General features: G+C 39.3%; 2 pseudogenes; both read right to left on the bottom strand.

Annotated features, from left to right (window-relative positions):
• Positions 1-1,231: 1,231 nt before the first annotated feature.
• Positions 1,232-9,757, bottom strand: LOC105309968 (annotated as a pseudogene).
• Positions 9,758-10,265: 508 nt separating this feature from the next.
• Positions 10,266-11,407, bottom strand: LOC105309967 (annotated as a pseudogene).
• Between the last annotated feature and the right edge of the window lie 6,702 nt (positions 11,408-18,109).

Below are 18,109 nucleotides of genomic sequence, written 5' to 3'. Positions count from 1 at the left end.
TAAAGTGCATATCAAAACTAAGAAATGAATTGGCTCAATATACTTATCTAGACTACAGCTCTTATTCAGATTTTACCAGTTTTTGCATTACTCATTTTTTTGCTATGTCTTTGTGTATAATTCTATTACATTTTATCACATATGCAGATGGATCTAACTCTCTCCATTATCAAGAGACAGAAGTGTTCTCTCACAACAAAGGAACTCCCTGTGCTGCCACTTTATAATTACACTCTCTTTCCTTCCCTATCTGTTCTTAGCTGTTCTCCACCTCTATCATTTTGTCATTTTGAGAATGTTATATGAATGGAATCACAAAGTATGTAAACTTTTGAGATTAACTTTCACTCAGCATAAGTTCCTGGAGATCTATCCCTGTTGTTTCCTGCATCAGTAATTTGCTTCTTTTTATTGCTGAGTAGTAATTCATTGTATGGATGTATTACAATTTGTTTAATCATTTCACCCATTGAAGGACATTGAATTGTTTCCAGTTTTGGGCTATGACACATAAAGCTCCTATAAATATTCATGTGCAGGTTTTCTTTTTGTGAACATAAGTTTACGATTCTCTAAGATAAATACCTGGGAGTACAATTGTTGGGTCTTAGGGTAAGAAATGCCAGACTAACTCTACCAGTTTTCAGAGTAGCTCTACCAGTTTTCATTTCCCACCAGAAATGTATGAGAGTCCCAATTGCATCATACGCTGGTCAGCACTTAGTATTGTCAATATTTTTCATGTTAGCCATTCTAATAGATGTGTAGTGATATCTCATTATAATTTTAATTTGTATTTCACTAGTGACTAGTGATGTTGAACACCCTTTCATGTGTTTTTAGATCTATATCATCTTCTTTGGTGAAGTGTCTGTTAAATCTTTTGCCAATTTTCAAATAAGATTTATTTTTACTGTTGAATTTAGCGTTCTTTTTTTTTCTCATTAAACTTTGTTTTAACGGGATCTCAAAATTCTGTAACAGGTTTTTGGTCAAGCTATTTCCATTAAAAAGTACTGATTTTAAAAACTAATAACTTAAAAACTACTACACACGCACAAAACCAAATGGTCCACAAAACATTCTCCTTTACTTCTGAAGATTTTACAATGTGTTGTAATCATTAACCAGTCTTTTACCATTAAGCTTAAATGGCCAATTGAGACAAACATTTCTGAGACATTCTTCTACCACTGATTAAGACTGGGGTGGCAGGTATTGGGGATAATATTTATTTAACCTTCTGACCTTTCTGGGCAAACTTGATTACCTTGCTAGCTCCAGCTGTCTTTTTCTCCACTGCTTTGATGATACCCACAGCAACTATCTGTCTCATGTCATGACAGCAAAACAGCCCAGAGGGTAGTCAGAGAAGCCCTCAATACACATAGGCTTGCCAGAAACCATATCAATGATGGCAGCATCACCAGATTTCAAAAATTTTGGGCCATCTTCCAGCTTTTTCTCAGAACAACAAATCAATATCCTTCAGCTCCACAAATTTTCAAGCAGTGTGAGCTGTGTGACAATCCAGTACAGGTGCATATCTGCCACTGAGTTGGCCTGGATGGTTCAGTATAATCACCTGAGCCGTGAAGCCAGCTGCTTCCATTGGTGGGTCATTTTTTCCCCCTGAAAGTTCTTCATTTTGTATTTAGTTATATAAATAACAATATATTCTAAGAAAAAGAATAACAAATACAGATATTGTGAAAAGGCCCTGGGGCACCCCTCTCCCAGATGGTAACTATTGCTCTCTAGTGTATACTCTTTAATAACCTTTTCCTTATGCAGTTATATACATATATATTTACCTATAGAAATACATAGTTTTGTGGGTTTGAAATTTCTACATAAATTGTTCTTACTATGCATATGTTTTCCAACTTGCTTTTTTCTCTTACCAAGATATCATAGAGTTCTTATGTCGGCATAACAGGCTTTCATTTTATTTTCTCCCACATCACTTTGGAGGTGTTTTGCCTTTTAAAAAAAATATTTATTTTAATTAGTTTCAAGTATACAGTACATTGGTTAGACATCTATATAGTTCAGAAAATGATCACCACAATTGCTCCTTCCCTCACCTGGCTCTCCACCTAGCTAATATATTAATGCTAATTGTATTCCCTATGCCATGCTCCCCATACTCGTGACCATCTATCAATTACTAATTTGTACTTTTTTAACCCTTCACCCCATTCTCCCAACCCCCAATCCCTCTCCCCTCTGTCCATCACCAAATTGCCCACTATATTTGTGAGTCTGTTTTTGATTAGTTTGTTCTTTTCATTCCTTAGATTCTGCATATAAGTGAAATCATATGGTATTTGTCTTTCTCTGTCTGACTTATTTCACTCAGCATAACCTCTAAGTCCATCCATGTCGTTGCAAATGGTAGGATTTCATTATTTTTAATGGCTGAGTAATATTCCATTGTATATATAAACAATAACTTCTTTATCCAGTCATCTGTTGATGGGCATTTAGGTTGCTTCCACATCTTGACTATTGTAAATTGTACTGCCATGAATATTGGGGTGCATAGATCTTTACAAATATTGTTTTACTTTTCTTGCAATTTCTGGGTCAAAAGGTAGACCCATTTTTAATTTTTTGAGAAACCTCCATACTGTTTTCCACAGCAGCTGTACTAATCGCAATCCCACCAACAATGTATGGGGGTTCCCTTTTCTCTGCATCCTTGCCAACACTTGTTATTTTTTGATTTATTGATGATAGCCATTCTGACAGGTCTTTTGTTTCCCTGGCCCAGGGAGATATATTCAAAATGAAATTCGTGTTAGTAATATCAGAGAGTTTACTATCTATGTTTTCTTCTAGAAATCTTATGGTTTGGGGGTCTTACATTTAAGTCTTTAATCTATTTTGAGTCTATTCTTGTATATAGTGTAAGAAGATGGTCAAGCTTCTTTTTTTTTTGCATGTATTTGTCCAATTTTCCCAACGCCATTTATTGAAGAGACTGTCTTTACACCATTGTACATTCTTAGCTCCTTTGTCATATATTAAGTGAGTATATATACATTTATTTATTTCTGGGCTCTCTATTGTGTTCCATTGATCAATATGTCTGTATTTATGCTAGTACCATGCTGTATTGATTACTGTCGCCTTGTAGTATAGTTTGATATCAGGTGGTAGTGTGATACCTCCATCTTTGTTCTTCTTTCTCAAGATTGCTGTGGTTATTTGGGTTTTATTTTCTGGCTTCGTATAAATTTTAGGATTATTTGTTCCAGCTCTCTGAAAAATGCCATTGGTATTTTGATAGGAATTGCATTGAATCTATAGATTGCTTTGGGTAGAATGGCCATTTTAACAATGTTGATTCTTCCTACCCATGAACACGGTATACGCTTCCACTTATTTGTATCTTCTTCAATTTCTTTTTTCAATGACATAATTTTCTGAAAACAGGTCTTTTACCTCCTTGGTTAATTTGATTCCCAGGTATCTGATAATTTTCAGCGTAATTGTAAATGGGATTGTTTTCTTAATTTCTCTTTCTGAAAGTTCATGATTGGTGTATAAAAATGCCACTGACTTCTGAATATTTATTTTGTAACCTGCTTTATTCCTGGGATGCAAGTTTGGTACAAGATCCACAAATCAATTAATATGATACACCACGTTAACAAATCGAAAGATAAAAACCATATGAACATTTCATATGTCTTTGCCTGGTTTTAGAATCAAGGTAATGGTGGCCTCATAAAGGAGTTAGGGAGCCTTCTCTCTTCTTGAATTTTTTGGAATAGTTTCAGAAGAATAGGTGATAATTCTTCTTTGAATGTTTGGTAAAATTCGCCTATGAAGCCATCTGGTCCAGGACTTTTTTTTGGGAGGTTTTTGATTACTGATTCTATTTCATTGGTAGTAATCAGTCAGTTCAGATTTTCGGTTTCTTCTTGACTCAGTCTTGGGAGATTGTTTCTAGGAATGTGTCCATTTCTTCCAGATTGTCCAATTTGTTGGCATATAATTGCTCATAGTATTTTCTTATGATCCATTGTATTTCTGTGGAGTCTATGTTTATTTTCCTCTTTCATTTCTGATTTTATTTATTTGAGTCCTCTCTCTTTATTCCATGATGAGTCTGTCTAAGGGTCTGTCAATTTTGTTTATCCTTTCAAAGGACCAGTTCTTGGTTTCATTAATCTTTTGTATTGTTTTATTAGACTCTATTTCATTTATTTCCACTCTGATCTTTATTATTTCCTTCCTTCGATTCAATTTGAGCTTCGTTTGCTGTTCTTTTTCTAGTTCTTTAAATTGTAAGGTTAGATTGTTTACTGACCTTTTTCTTGTTTCTTGAGGTAGGCCTGTATTGTATGAATTTCCCTGTTAGGACTGCTTTTGCTGTGTCCCATAGATTTTGAGTCATTGAGGTTTTATTTTCATTTGTCTCTAAGTATCTTTTGATTTCTTCCTTGATCTCATTAATAACCCATTCATTGTTTAGTAGCATGTTATTTGGCCTCCATGTATTTGTGTATTTTCCAGTTTTTTTTTCTTGTAGTTGATATCTAGTTTCATACCATTGTGATCAGAGAAGATGGTTGATATGATTTCAGTCTTCTTAAATGTATTGAGACTTGATTTGTGTCCTAACATGTGGTCTATTCTGGATAATGTTCAATGTGACTTGAGAAAAATGTATATTTTGCTGCTTTGGGGTAAAATGCTCTGAAAATATCTATGAAATTCATCTGTTCTAGTGTGTCTTTTAGGCCCATTGTTTCCTTGTTGATTCTTTGCCTGGAAGATATTTCCATTGGTGTCAATGGGGTGTTAAAGTCTCCTACTATGAGTGTATTACTATTGATCTCTCTTTTTATGTCAGTCGATAATTGCTTTATGTATATAGGTGCTCCTATGTTGGGTGCATATATGTTTACTAGGGTTATGTCCTCTTGATTTATCGATCCCTTTATCATTATGTAATGCCCATTTTTGTTTCCTATTATAGCTTTTGTTTTATTTATTTTTATTTTTTTAATGCCAGTTTATTCATTTTTATACTATATACAAATATATATATGTATATTTAGCATTTTATATCTTTTGTTTTAAAATCTATTTTACCTGATATAAGTATTGCTATCCTGGCTTTTTTAAATTCCTTTTCCATTTGCGTGAAATATCTCTTCCCATTCCCTTTACTTTCAGTCTGTGAGTTTCATTTGATCTGAATTGGGTCTCTTGCAGATAGCATATGCATTGGTCTTGTTTTCTTATCCACTCATTTACCGTATGTCTTTTGATTGGAGCATTTAATCCGTTTACATTAAAAGTGGTTACTGATAGGTACATAGTTACTCTCTTTTTATTATTCATATTTGTTATTTCTATTTCCTTTTGTACCCCTTCTCTTTTTACAGAAGATCCTTTCACATTTCTTCTAATGCTGGCTTATTGATGATGAATTCTTTAAGCTTTTTCCTGTCTGGGAAGCTCTTTATTTCACCTTCCATTTTAATTGAAAGCCTTGCTGGTAGAATATTTGTGGTTGTAGATTCTCGTTTTTCATAACGTTGACTATTTCTTGCCAGTCTCTTCTGGCCTTCAAAGTTTCCATTGAAAAGTCTGCAGACATTCTTATAGGGATATTCTTGTAAGTAACTAGCTGCCTTTCTCTTGCTGCTTTTAAGAAATTCTCTTTGTCTTTGACATTTGGCATTTTAATTATGATGTATCTTGGTGTAGGTCTGTTTGAATTCCTCTTGTTTGGGACTCTTTGGGCTTCCTGAACTTGTAAGTGTAATTCCTTTGCCAGGTTAGGGAAGTTTTTACACTTCATGTCGTCCCAGAGGTCTCTTAATCTATCTTCATTTTTTAAAATCCTTTCTTCTTTTTGTTGTTCTGACTGGGTGTATTCTGCTACCTTGTCTTCCAATATGCTGATTCGATCTTCTGCTTCATCTAATCTACCGTTGAATCCTTCTAGTGTCTTCTTCATTTAAGTTATTGTATTCCTCATTTCTGTCAAGTTCTTTTTTATGGTTTCTATGTACATTTTTATGCTTATTATCTCTCTTTGATGTTCTCATTGTGCTCATCCATTCTCCCCATAAATTCATTGAGCATCCTTATAACCATTATTTTGAACTCTGTCTCTGGTAGGTTGCTTGCCTCCATTTTCTTTAGCTTGTCTTCTGGAGTTTTCTCCTGTTGTTTCATTTGTGGCATGTTTCTTTGTTTTCTCTTTTTATTAGCCTCTCTGTGTTCATTTCTATGTGTCAGGAATATTTGTTTCATCTCTCAGCCTTGGCCAGATGGCCTAATGTGGAAAGTGTCCTGTGTGGCCCAGTTGCACACTCTCCCTGATCCTGTATGCTGGGGGCTCTGGTTGTGATTTTTGTGTGGGTTGTGCATGATCTTCTGTTGTCACCAAGCATTTATTGCTGTTATTAGACCAGTGGATGGGATTAACGCTCAGGCTGACTAATTGTGGGCATTGGATATACCCACAGGGTAAGAGTTGTTGTGTGTGGGCTGACTCCACTGAGTGGGATTTGCCCTAGCAAGCTTGTGTACTTGTTGCAACCACCCTTTGTGTGTAGCACTAATGGGACTAGTCGGGTGTTGCTCCATCGTGTTCTGGTGCCAGCCTCCAGATGCATTGGTTTTGTAGCCCCTTGGGAGCAGCTCCCCCACAGGCAAGGTCAGCTGCTGCTTTGATTCCTCAGGGCTACCTGGTGAGAACTGCAAAGCGATCTGCAAATGGTTGTTGCCTATGCTGGATTTATTTGTGGCAACGCTGTAGACACCAGCCGGCTATCCCTTGTCCCTGACATATGGCAGTTTAGCAGAGGGACCAGTGCTCCTCAAGGCCTAACATTGCCTGTCAGTTGCCTGTAAGTCTCTGAAACTGGATGAGCCTCTGGGTGATATGCATGTTAGGTGGCGCAGAGACCCCAGGAATCTCCTGGGTCTAGTGAGTAAATTTCCCTCTGCCACTGCAGTGTCAGTTTACATGCCCACGCTGTCTCTGTGGCTCCCTGTATAAGTTTCTACTCATAGGATAGTCAGCTGCTGTCCACCTTGGGCCTAAATGTGCCACCCCAGGGCAGGGGCAGCTGCCTATCAATGTGCAGTGGGCACTATGTGTATTGGATGGGACAGGAGGTCAGGAAGTCAAGGGCTGTCAGGCCAATACAGACCTCTGCAATCCCCTCACAAGATATTGCAGCTTGTACAGGCAGCAGTGTCTGTCCACAGCTGTTTTCCTCAAAAAGCACTCACTGTGTTAACCAAGGTCTGTTGCCTGCGCTGACTGCATTACCCTAGAGCCAAACAGGGCACAGGAGGCTGCCTGTCAATGGGATGCAGGCACTTTGTGGCTTGGATGAAGTGGGATCTCAGGGAGACAAGGTCTGTCAGGCCAATACAGCCTCAGTTTTGCTGCAACTTCTGTGCCTGGGAGTTCCCACTGTAGTCACAGATCACAGTGAGACCAGCTGCCGTCTGAGGTGGTCCCACAGAACCCTACACTTCCTGGACACAATATTACAACTCTTGCAGGAAGCAAAGGTCTACCTGCCACTGATTTCCGTGCAATGCCCACCCTGTGTCAGCCAAAGTTTGTTGCCAGTGTGGACTAGGAGATAAGGGAAGGGGAGGGGCAGGGCTGTGGCAATTCACTGTCAATGGGCTGACTGGAGCAACTTGCGGGTAGGTTGGAGTAGGGTCTCGGAGAGACAATGGCAGTCAGATCAATACAGCCTCAGTCTTGCTGCAACTTTGGTAACTGTTCATGAGTTCCCTCAGAAGTTCCAGATCGCAGCAAGACCAGTCGTTGTCTGGGACTGGCCCACAGAACCCTGAGATTAGCCCAAGTTCATGTTGACAGCAGTGATCTCCCTGACCCTATCCGGAAATGCAGCTCTCAGCCCGCTGGGAATACTTGGCCTTGAATAAAAGCAGGGCTTGGCAGCCATCCAGTAACAAATGCCCCGGATAATCTGCTGGCTGGGACGAGCAGGCTGATCCCCTCTGGCCAGCGCTTCTTAATGGCTCTGTGGGAGGGGTCTGCACAGTCAAGCGGGCTCAGTCTGTAGATTGCCTGGTAGAGGGACCAAACTAAGGCACATTGGTGCCTGCCCTTCCCGCCCTCGTTCTGGCGCCAGGTAATGCAGACTTTCTCAGAATGAATCCCACGCGAGCCTCTGACCCACTGCTGGGTGAGAGTCCAGAGGTCAGAAATCCTGTGCGCTGGTCCTTCAAAGGGGCATCTGGGGTTTCATTCTCCTTTCATCTCACCCAGATGGCCAGAATCCCCTCTGTTTTTTACAGTCAGAGTTATTGAAATATCCTCTTCCCTGGGCTGGTACCCTGGGCTGGTGAGTCTCCGAATGAGACCAGGACCGCTCTCTCCTTCAGGAGAGCTTCTGCAGCCTTGCTCTCTCTCCCAGTGATCCTCCACCACCTGTGGGAGTGGGTCCAGCCTGATTCTCGACTTTGCCCCTCCTACCTGCTTCGATGTGGCTTCTTTATATTATCAGATGTAAGCTTACCATCAGCTAGACTTCAGGTGATTCTCCACATTGATCATTTGATAATTTGGTTGTAATTTCAATGCGAACCTGGGAGGAAACGAATCCTGCTTTTATCCAGTCCACCATCTTCATCCTCACCCCTGTTTTGCCTTTTTGAATAATCTGACTCTCCATGAGTCTTCTCAGAAGATATCTTGTCAATTAAGTCTGGTGGGTTATTTTTGCTGTCACCGGCCCCATTGGCCACAGTGAAAATCTTTGACAGACACATTCTTGACATTGAAACCCACATTGTCCCCAGGAGAGCTTCACTCAAAGCTTCATGGTGCATCTCAACAGACTTTGCTGCAGTTGTAACGTTGACTGGAGCAAAGTTTGAGAACCATGCCAAGTTTGAGAACACCAGTCTCCACTCAGCTCAAAGAGACAGTACCAGTACTACTAATTTTGTAGATATCCTGGAGTGGCAGATGCAAAGGCTTGTCAGTCAGACAAGTTGGTGGCAGGATGCAATCCAGAGCTTCAAGTAGCGTGGTTCCACTGGCATTGCCATCTTTATGGGTGACTTTCCATTCCTTGCACCAAGGCATGTTAGCAATTGGCTCCAGCATGTTGTTTCCATTCCAGCCAAAATGCTATTGTGTCAGGGTTGTAGCCAGTTTTCTTGATGTGGTGCTGATTTCCTTAACGATTTCCTTGTATCTCTTCTGGCTGTAAGGTGACTCAGTGAAACCCATCTTGTTAACACCAACAATTAGTTGTTTTACACCCAGTATGTAAGCCAGAAGGGCATGCTCATGAGCCTGCCCACTCTTGGAGATACCTGCTTCAAATTCACCAACATCAGTATCAATCAGGACAGCAAATCAGCCTGAGATGTGCTTGTAATTATGTTTTTAATAATATTTGTGCCCTGAGGCATCAATGATGGTCACGAAGTACTTGCTGGTCTTGAATTTCCACAGGGAGATATCAGTGGTGATACCACGCTCATGTTCAACTTTTAGTTTATCCAAGACCCAGGCATATTTGAAGGAGCTCTTCCCCATCTCAGCAGCTTCCTTCTCAAATATTTTGATGGTTCTTTTGTCAATATCACTGCATTTGTAGATCAGATTACCAATTGTAGTTAACTCATCGGAATCTATGTGTCCAATGACCATGTTGATGTGAGTCTTTTCCTTTCTCATTTTGGCTAAGATTTAGCAGTGGTTTTCACAACACTTGTGTTCTGGTGGCAAGCCCGTTTCAAAACTGCTGGAGTATTCTTTATGTATTCTGTATATGAGTCCTTTGTTGAACTGGGATTTGCAAATATTTTTTCATGGCTCGTCTTATCCTCTTAACAAGGTGTTTTTTTTTTTTCATGGAGCAGAAGTTCTTAATTTTTAAAAAGTTCAATTTATCTATGTTTTAATGGATTGACTTTTGATGTCATATTTAACAACTCTTCCTCTAACTCAGGCCACAAAGATTTTCTCCTATGTCCTCTTCAAAAAGTTTTATATTTTTACATTATACACTTAAATCTCTGATTCACTTTGATTTCATATTTGTTTAAGGAATGAGGAGGGCTTATTAGAGGATATAGGGAGTTTCATGGAACACAAGGTCAGTAAGTATAGCCAGGTTTCAGGAGAGACTAAAGCCATGAACTGGAAAGTCTTCAGAAATCAAGGTAGTTCTTTTTTTCTTTTAATTACCCTCTCAGTCCATGTAGTCTTCTGTCTTTCCATATCCACTTCAGTCTTCACTTTGCAATTCTGACTTCTCTACCTTTCCATGAACTTGACTATATAGAGCTTCCCCATGGCTATTGGGTTTACAAGTCCTAGGTTTAAGTGACCAGCAGAGAGTGACTAGCATCTCTGAATTCCATTTCTGGTCTTTACTCATGTCCTCATTTTCCACTTTTCTGTCACTTTGTTTGAACTTATCAGAATGGAGATCCTCATAGTGAATGTCCTGGGTCACCTCGTGGAGGTCCTGCATGTGAGTGATGAGCACTGTCCTCAGCTTCAGAAAGTGATTGTACTCTGGGTTCTCCGCCTTCATGACACCCCACAGGTAGAGGTGACCTTTGACATTCTTGCCTTTGGCATGGATCAGCTGAATGGATATAACCACAGAGGATGGGATATTGGCCTTGAGAAGCCTAGGCTTCTGCTCTTTAAAGTCCTCATCTTCATCTGATTCTGCATCAGGCAAATGATAGATTTTGACATAATGTTCTTCAATTGCATCCAGAATCCTTTCCTTGAAGCACTTTCATTCCTTCAGAGAGTGTCGGCTTTTGCAATGACAGGCATAATCTTGACCTTATTGTGTATGACTTTCATAAATGCGACATCTAAGGGCTTAAGTCCATGTCCAAAGGGTGAAATGAAGTAAAAGTAGCAGTGCACCTGTTATCAATTACGTGCTGTCTGTTCAAACCACTCTCATCATGTAGGAGATAATTGTCTTAAAACAATTCCTGCAGTCGATAGTGTCACCATAGCCAAATGTGTCCACCACTGTCAGGTGCGGCTTGACCCCTTGCTCTTTAGTCTCAACAGTTGAAGCTTCAATTTGGACAGTCCTTTCAATTTTCTCTGCAGCTCCAAGTATGATTCTTTCTGGGTAGAGATCAGTCAGGAATAGGCTGTTTATGAGAATTCTCCTAGACCTGATTCATAGACCACCGACCACCATTAGTGTGAACTCAAAACTTTTTTTTCACTGATTTTTGGCGAACTTGGTTGGCAAGATTTGCAAATACAACATAGGAGTTTCTGGATTTAAACTGAGTTAGTTGTTGCTTAGACATCTTTAGTGAAGTTTCATCAATCTTATGAGCTTGGTTTCCTTATGCTGATAAGAGTGGAACAGGTGATGTGATTCTTCACTTTATAGGTAACTAGAGCGAGGGGAAGGGAGTTTCTTTAGAAAGAAGTATGTGACTGCTGAGGATAAGAGAGGTGGTAGAAGGAGGGCAGATGGCAGTAAGAGTATGCAGCAACGGCGGGAAAGGGAGCCTTTGCCTCTGGCTCTTTCCTCCAGGAAGATGGTGGCAGTGCCGAGTTGGGAGCACTTGTAGTACAGTTTAAGTGGACAAATTGTGTGATATGTGAATTATATCTCAACAAAGTTTTAAAAAAGAAATTAAGGGTAAAAGGAATGAGAAATTCTTAATTTAATCCAAATAAAAAGAGAGCAATAGAAACACTTCCAGCCAAGATGGTGGAGTAGGTAAATGTTGTGCTCGCCTCCTCTCATGACCACCTCAAAATTACAACTAAACTATAGAATAGCCACCATTTGGAGTCGCCTGAAGTCTTGCTGAACAGAAGTCCTACAACTGGGGACATACGATTGAGGCCCCCTTGAGACTAGGTGGGGCAGAGTCGTGAAACAGGCTGATCTCACACCTGTGTGTAGTGGTTAAAAATCAGGAGAGATACCTCAACTGCAGAGGTCTCCCTGGAGAAGTGAGGGATATCAGCCCCACACCAGACTCTCTAGCTAGGGATTCTAGTACCTGCAAGAGAAGTGTCCACAACTTCTGTCTGTGAAAACCAGTGGAGATTGTGGTTGTGTGAGACTGAGGATGGTTGGAGTCCCAGGTATCCCTCTTTAAGGGACTTACTTGCTGGCTGACTCACTTACTCACTCTGAACTCCAGCACTGGAGCAACAGCTCTAAAAGTGCCAGGGACATAAGGGGAGGAACTAAATTGTCTGGCTTTGGGGTGAGGGCTGGAGGAACAGCTTTCTCCCAGACAGAAATGCTGGCAGAGGGCATTGTTCCTTTGTTCAGCCCTCCCCACTTCTACTGCGCAGACGAGGTGGCTGCCATATCTGAGTCTCCATCAACCTGACTAATACTGGTCGCATCCTGCCCTAAAAATTCCCTGAGACCCCACCCCACCCTACTTGCGTACACGCCCAAGCCACTTCCAGTGGCTTTTCCATATAAACGGCCTGTCTTGGCTCAAAAAATCTAAACAAGAAGCATGCTTGGCGTTGGCATGTCTTGTACCTCTTGCAGAGCAGCTCCGAGCCCAGCACTAACGGCAGCCAGCCTCAGTTTGCGGCTTTACCTCTTGAGGCACCTCTAAGCCCAGTGTGGTGGCAGCTATCTGAAGACTGCATGGTGGCTCATGCCAGGTGGCCCCGGGCAGGGCACAGGCTACAGCTGAACATGGCCTGTGGCAGAGCCCCTCCCAGGATCCAGCCTGCCCAGTGACTGCCTTCAAACCAAGCCTGAGCACCAACTGAGGCCACATCTGAGGACTACACACCCAAAGGGCAGACTGGGAAGGCATCAGAGCCCTGCTAAGGCAAATCCAGCTCTGTAGGGTCAGCCCCTGCACAATAGCTCTTCCACTATTGTCACTGGTCAGTCTTCGCAACCAATCAGCCTGAGGGCCAATCCATCAAACTGACATGCAAACAGCAACCAAGGCTCAGCCACATCAGGAGGGCACACACAACCCATAAAAAGGACACACCTGAAGCCCCAGGTCTGGTGGTGACCAGGGAGACTGAACCACTGGGCTCCACAAGACACCTACAACATAATGTCAGTCTACTAAGACCATGAGACCTAGCTGCTCTACTTAATACATACAAAAAAATACAAGGAGGCAGACAAAATGGGGAGACAAAAAACATGTCTCAAATGAAAAAACTAAACAAAGCTCCAGAGAAAGAACTAAACAAAATGGAGACAAGCAATCTACCAGTTGCAGAATTCAAAATACTGGTTATAAGGATGCTCAAGGAACTTAGGAGAAGAGTAGAAGAACTCAGTGAGAACTTTAACAAAGAGATAGAAAACACAAAAATGGAGATAGAAGACAAAAAATAACCAGTCAGAAATGGAGAATACAATAACTGAAATGAAGCATACATTAGAGCAGCAGGGACTGGTGCTCCTATGAGAATCTAATGCTTGATGATCTGAGGTGGAGCTGAGGTGGCGATGCTAGCACTGGGGGGCAGCGGCAAACACAGACGAAGCTTTGCTTACTTGCTCACCGTTCACCTCCTCCTGTGCGGCCCAGTTCCTAACAGGCCACAGACTATTACCAGTTCACAGCTCAGGGGTTGAGGACCCCTGTGTTAGAGGGAATCAACATTAGATTAAATGAAGCAGAGGATCAAATCAGTGGTTTAGAAGAGAAGGTAGCAGAAAACACCTAATCACAACAGCAACAAGAAAAAAAATTGAAAAAAATGAGAATAGTTTAAGGGACCTCTGGGACATCATCAAATGTACCAACATTTGCATCATAGGGGTATCAGAAGAAAAAGAGAGAGCAAGGAATCGAAAACGTATTTCAAGAAATTATGACAGAAAATTTCCCTAACCTGGTCAAGGAACTAGACATGCAAGCCCAGGAAGCACAGAGAGTCCCAGACAAGATGAACCCAAAGAGGCTCACATCAAGACACGTCATAATTAAAATGCCAAAAGTTAAAGACAAAGAATCTTAAAAGCAAAAGCAGTTAGTAACCTACATGGGAGCTCTCATAAGACTGTCAACTGATTTCTCAACAGAAACTTTGCAGACCAGAAGGGATTAGCATGAAATTTTCAAAGTGATGAAAAGTAAGGACCTACAACCAAGATTCCTCTATCCAGCAAAGCTATCATTTAGAATTGAAAGGCAGATAAAGAGCTCCCTAGACAAGAAAAAGCTAAAGGAGTTCATTACCAACAAACCAGCAGTATAAGAAATGTTAAAGAAACTTTAAGAAGAAGAAGAAGAAAGATAAAATATGAATAATAAAATGGCAATAACTACATAATCTATCAATAATTACATTAAATGTAAATGGATTAAATGCTCCAGTCAAAAGATAGAGTGGCTGAATGGATAAGAAAACAAGACTCTTACATATGCTACCTACAAGAGACTCACTTCGAATTGAAAGACACACAAACTGAATGTAAAGAGATAGATAAAGATGTTTCATGAAAATGGAAACATACAAACAAAGCTGGAGTAGCAATACTTATACAAGACAAAACAGACTTTAAAACAAAGGCTATAACAAGAGACAAAGAAGGACCAGTAATCTCACTTCTAGGTATTTATTTGAAGAAAACCAAAATAGTACTTTGAAGAGACATGTGAATCTATATATTCATTGCAGGATTATTTACAGTAGCCAAGAAATGGAGGTAACTTGGGTGTCCATCAACGGTTAAAGAAGAAGTGATACATATATAATAGAATATTACTCAACCATGAAAAATGAATGAAATCCTGCCATCTACAACAATGTGATTGGACCCAGAAGGTATTGTGCTGAGTAGAATAAGCCAGAGAGAGTAAAACAAATGCCATATGATTTCATTTATATGTGGAATCTAAAGAACAATACAAACAAACACAAAACAGAAACAAAGTCATAGATACAGAGAACATTTTGATGGTTGTCAGATGAGAGTAGGGTGGAGGGCTGGATGCAAAGGGAAAAGGGATTAAGAAGTACAAATTGGTAGTTAACAAAATAGTCAAGGGGGTGTAAAGTATGGCATAAGGAGTATAGTCAATAATATTATAATAGCTATGTATAGTTTCAGAGGGGTACTAGATTTATTGGGGTGATCATTTTGTAAGTTATATAAATGTATAATCACTATGTTGTACACCTGAAACTAATATAATATTGTATGCCAACAGTAATTACAAAATAAAAATTATTATTAAAAGTAAAAAAAAGCAATAAAAAACATTTCTTTACCTCCTACGCACCTATACACATACCTATCATCCTTTCAACTCACCTGTGGAACCTAGAATAGATCTTAGCCTATATAGTAGGTGCTCAAGAATATCTGTTGAATTTAAAAATACAGCTTTTAAATTTTTTATTTAATTAAATTTATTGTGGTAACATTGGTTAATAACATTATATAAGTTTCAAGTGTACAATTCTATAGTATATCATTTGTATATTTCATTATGTACTCACCACCTGAAGTCTAATTTCCTTCTGCCACTATATATTTGCTCCTCTTTACCCTCTTCATCCTCCCTTTACTCACTTCCCTTCTTGTAACCACCATACTGTGGTCTGTGTCTATGAGTTTGTTTTGCTTGTTCATTTGTTGCTTTTCATTTTATATTTCAATATGAGTGAAATCATATAGTTCTTATCCTTTTCTGTCACTTTCTTCACCTAGCATGTTACTCTCAATATCCATCCATGTAATTGCAAATGGCAATATTTCATCATTTTATGGCTGAGTAGTAGGAATATAGTTTATGAATGAACGTATTGGAGATGGGCAAAATGAGTAATACAATAACTGAAGTCTGACCACTGCGAGGAAGAACAGGGGCTAGATGGGCATGGAGTGTAGGGGTGGTCGCTACAATTTCTCTCTGCGTACATTTTGTCAGTCTGGTAGCCAACTACTTTGCTGAAATCCAGGAAACACACCCGTTTTCAGCTGCCACACCTTAGACTCAGTCACCACTTCCTCTCTTGTCAAACCCCTTTTCTTACCAAATGTTCCATTATATTCTGCTCTTCCCAAGGCCACCATTTTTCTCTCTCTCTTCCAATCCCACTCCCTGATGATTGCAGTCCCATAAGTAATAGAGCAGACCTTACATCAAAAGAGCTGCCTTGTGAGCTAATAAGCTTCACTTCTTAAGCAGAGCATGGAGATCTACTACTGTGATTATAGAGAGATCATTCCTGTCTAAAATTCCATTGCATACTGTGTAAGCATGGTCAACCCACTTAACATCACCAAATTTCAATTTCTTCATTTGTAAAATGAGTGTATGCATGCACAACACACCCCTCAAATTTTATACCAGAATTTAATTTAGGTAGTCCCTACTTTAAACAAACCCACAATAAGGAATTCTGAATTTTCAAGCCTTTCAAAAGTACAGAAAGGATATGGATTTTAAAAAGGAATAGTCTATAATAGATAACATAGTATTGGATCATAACCCGAAGTATAAAATATATGAGTTTATTTTATACTGATATAAATAAATGATGGAACAAATAAATAAATAGGGAGATGGGAAAAACCTTACAGAATGATTCCAAATAATATATGTAGATATTTCTTTCCTCTAGGAGGTGGAGTTTAATCCCTTCCCCCTTGATTGTGGGCTGAAATTAATAACTTACTTCTAACCAATATATGTATATAATAAAAATGTGTATTAAAATGGAAACACAGTAACTTTATGATGGAGAAATCTGGCAGATACTACCTTAGGCAGGTGATGAAGGTTCACATCACCAGTGATTTCATGTACCCTCGATACCATGTGATGAGAAGAGCACTTCGCCTCTGTGGTATTCTCTTCCCAAACCTATAACCTCAGTCTGCTTGTGAGGAAAATATCAGACAATCCCAAATTGAGGGACATTTTATAAAATATCTGACCAGTACTCTTCAAAACTGTCAAGGTCATGAGTACCAAGGAAAGACTGACAAACTGACAAAGCAGAGGAAACTAAGGAGACCTGATGAGTAAATGCAATGTGGTAGCCTGGATTGACTCCTGGAATTGAAAAGTAACATTAGTGGAAAAACTTGTGTAACATGAATAAAGTCTGTAGTTGAGTTTACAGTAATGTACTAATGTTGATTTCTTCATTTTGACAGAAGGACCATGGTTATGCAACAATGCTAACATAAGGAGAAACTGGGTGAAGTGTATACATGAATTATCAATACTATCTTTGCAACTTCTATGTAAATCTAAAATTATTCTAAAATAAATTTTATTAAAAAGAATAAAAATAATGGTCTCAAGATTGATTTAAAAGGATTTAAAGGACCTTAATTCAATCATCCATCCAGGATTTTTGTAGAGAGAGGCATTAGAGCATGATGATTAAGAGTTGGCTGAGTTTCAGCTCTGCTGCTTATTAGCTGTATGACCATGAGTGAGTGACTTAATCCTTTCCTGCCTCACTTTAATCATCTCTAAAATTAGGATAATAATAGCACATACTTCATAGGTCATTTATTAATAAGGTTGGTATCTGTTAATGAATAAGCCATGGAGATGTAGTATATAGCACAGGGAATACAGTCAATAATATTGTAATAACTTTGCATGGTGACAGATGGTAACTAGACTTAGTGTGGTGATCACGAAGGTATATAAATGTTGCATCACAATGTTGTACACCTGAAACTAATATACTATTGTATGCCGACTATACTTTAATAAAAAAAAATTTTAAATAAAAAAATATTTTCAAGTGCTTAGAAGAGTCTTAGTATTAGTAAATGTTATATAAATGTCCGTTAAATAAAATATAAAGTAATACTGCTACCAAAAGTTCTGGAAAGGCCCATCATATTCTTCAGTGCACATCTGTTGGATTTACACAACCTATCCAAAATATAATTTAGGGCTATTTATGAAACTAACAACCTATGAGGTAGCCTTCACAATCCCAAAAAAGTGATCAGAGAAGCTACTTTAGAATAACAGGCTGCCTTAGGGAGCCCAGATGTAGAGTGGCAGCAAATTGTAGATAATGGCATGTCAGAGAGAAAATTAGTAGACATTGGTGTGCCCAAGCAAGTATTGATATTCCTTCCTC

This window comes from Pteropus vampyrus, unplaced genomic scaffold (assembly GCF_000151845.1).
Source record: "Pteropus vampyrus isolate Shadow unplaced genomic scaffold, Pvam_2.0 Scaffold970, whole genome shotgun sequence".
Taxonomy (NCBI): domain Eukaryota; kingdom Metazoa; phylum Chordata; class Mammalia; order Chiroptera; family Pteropodidae; genus Pteropus; species Pteropus vampyrus.
This window is presented reverse-complemented; position numbering and strand designations above follow the sequence as displayed.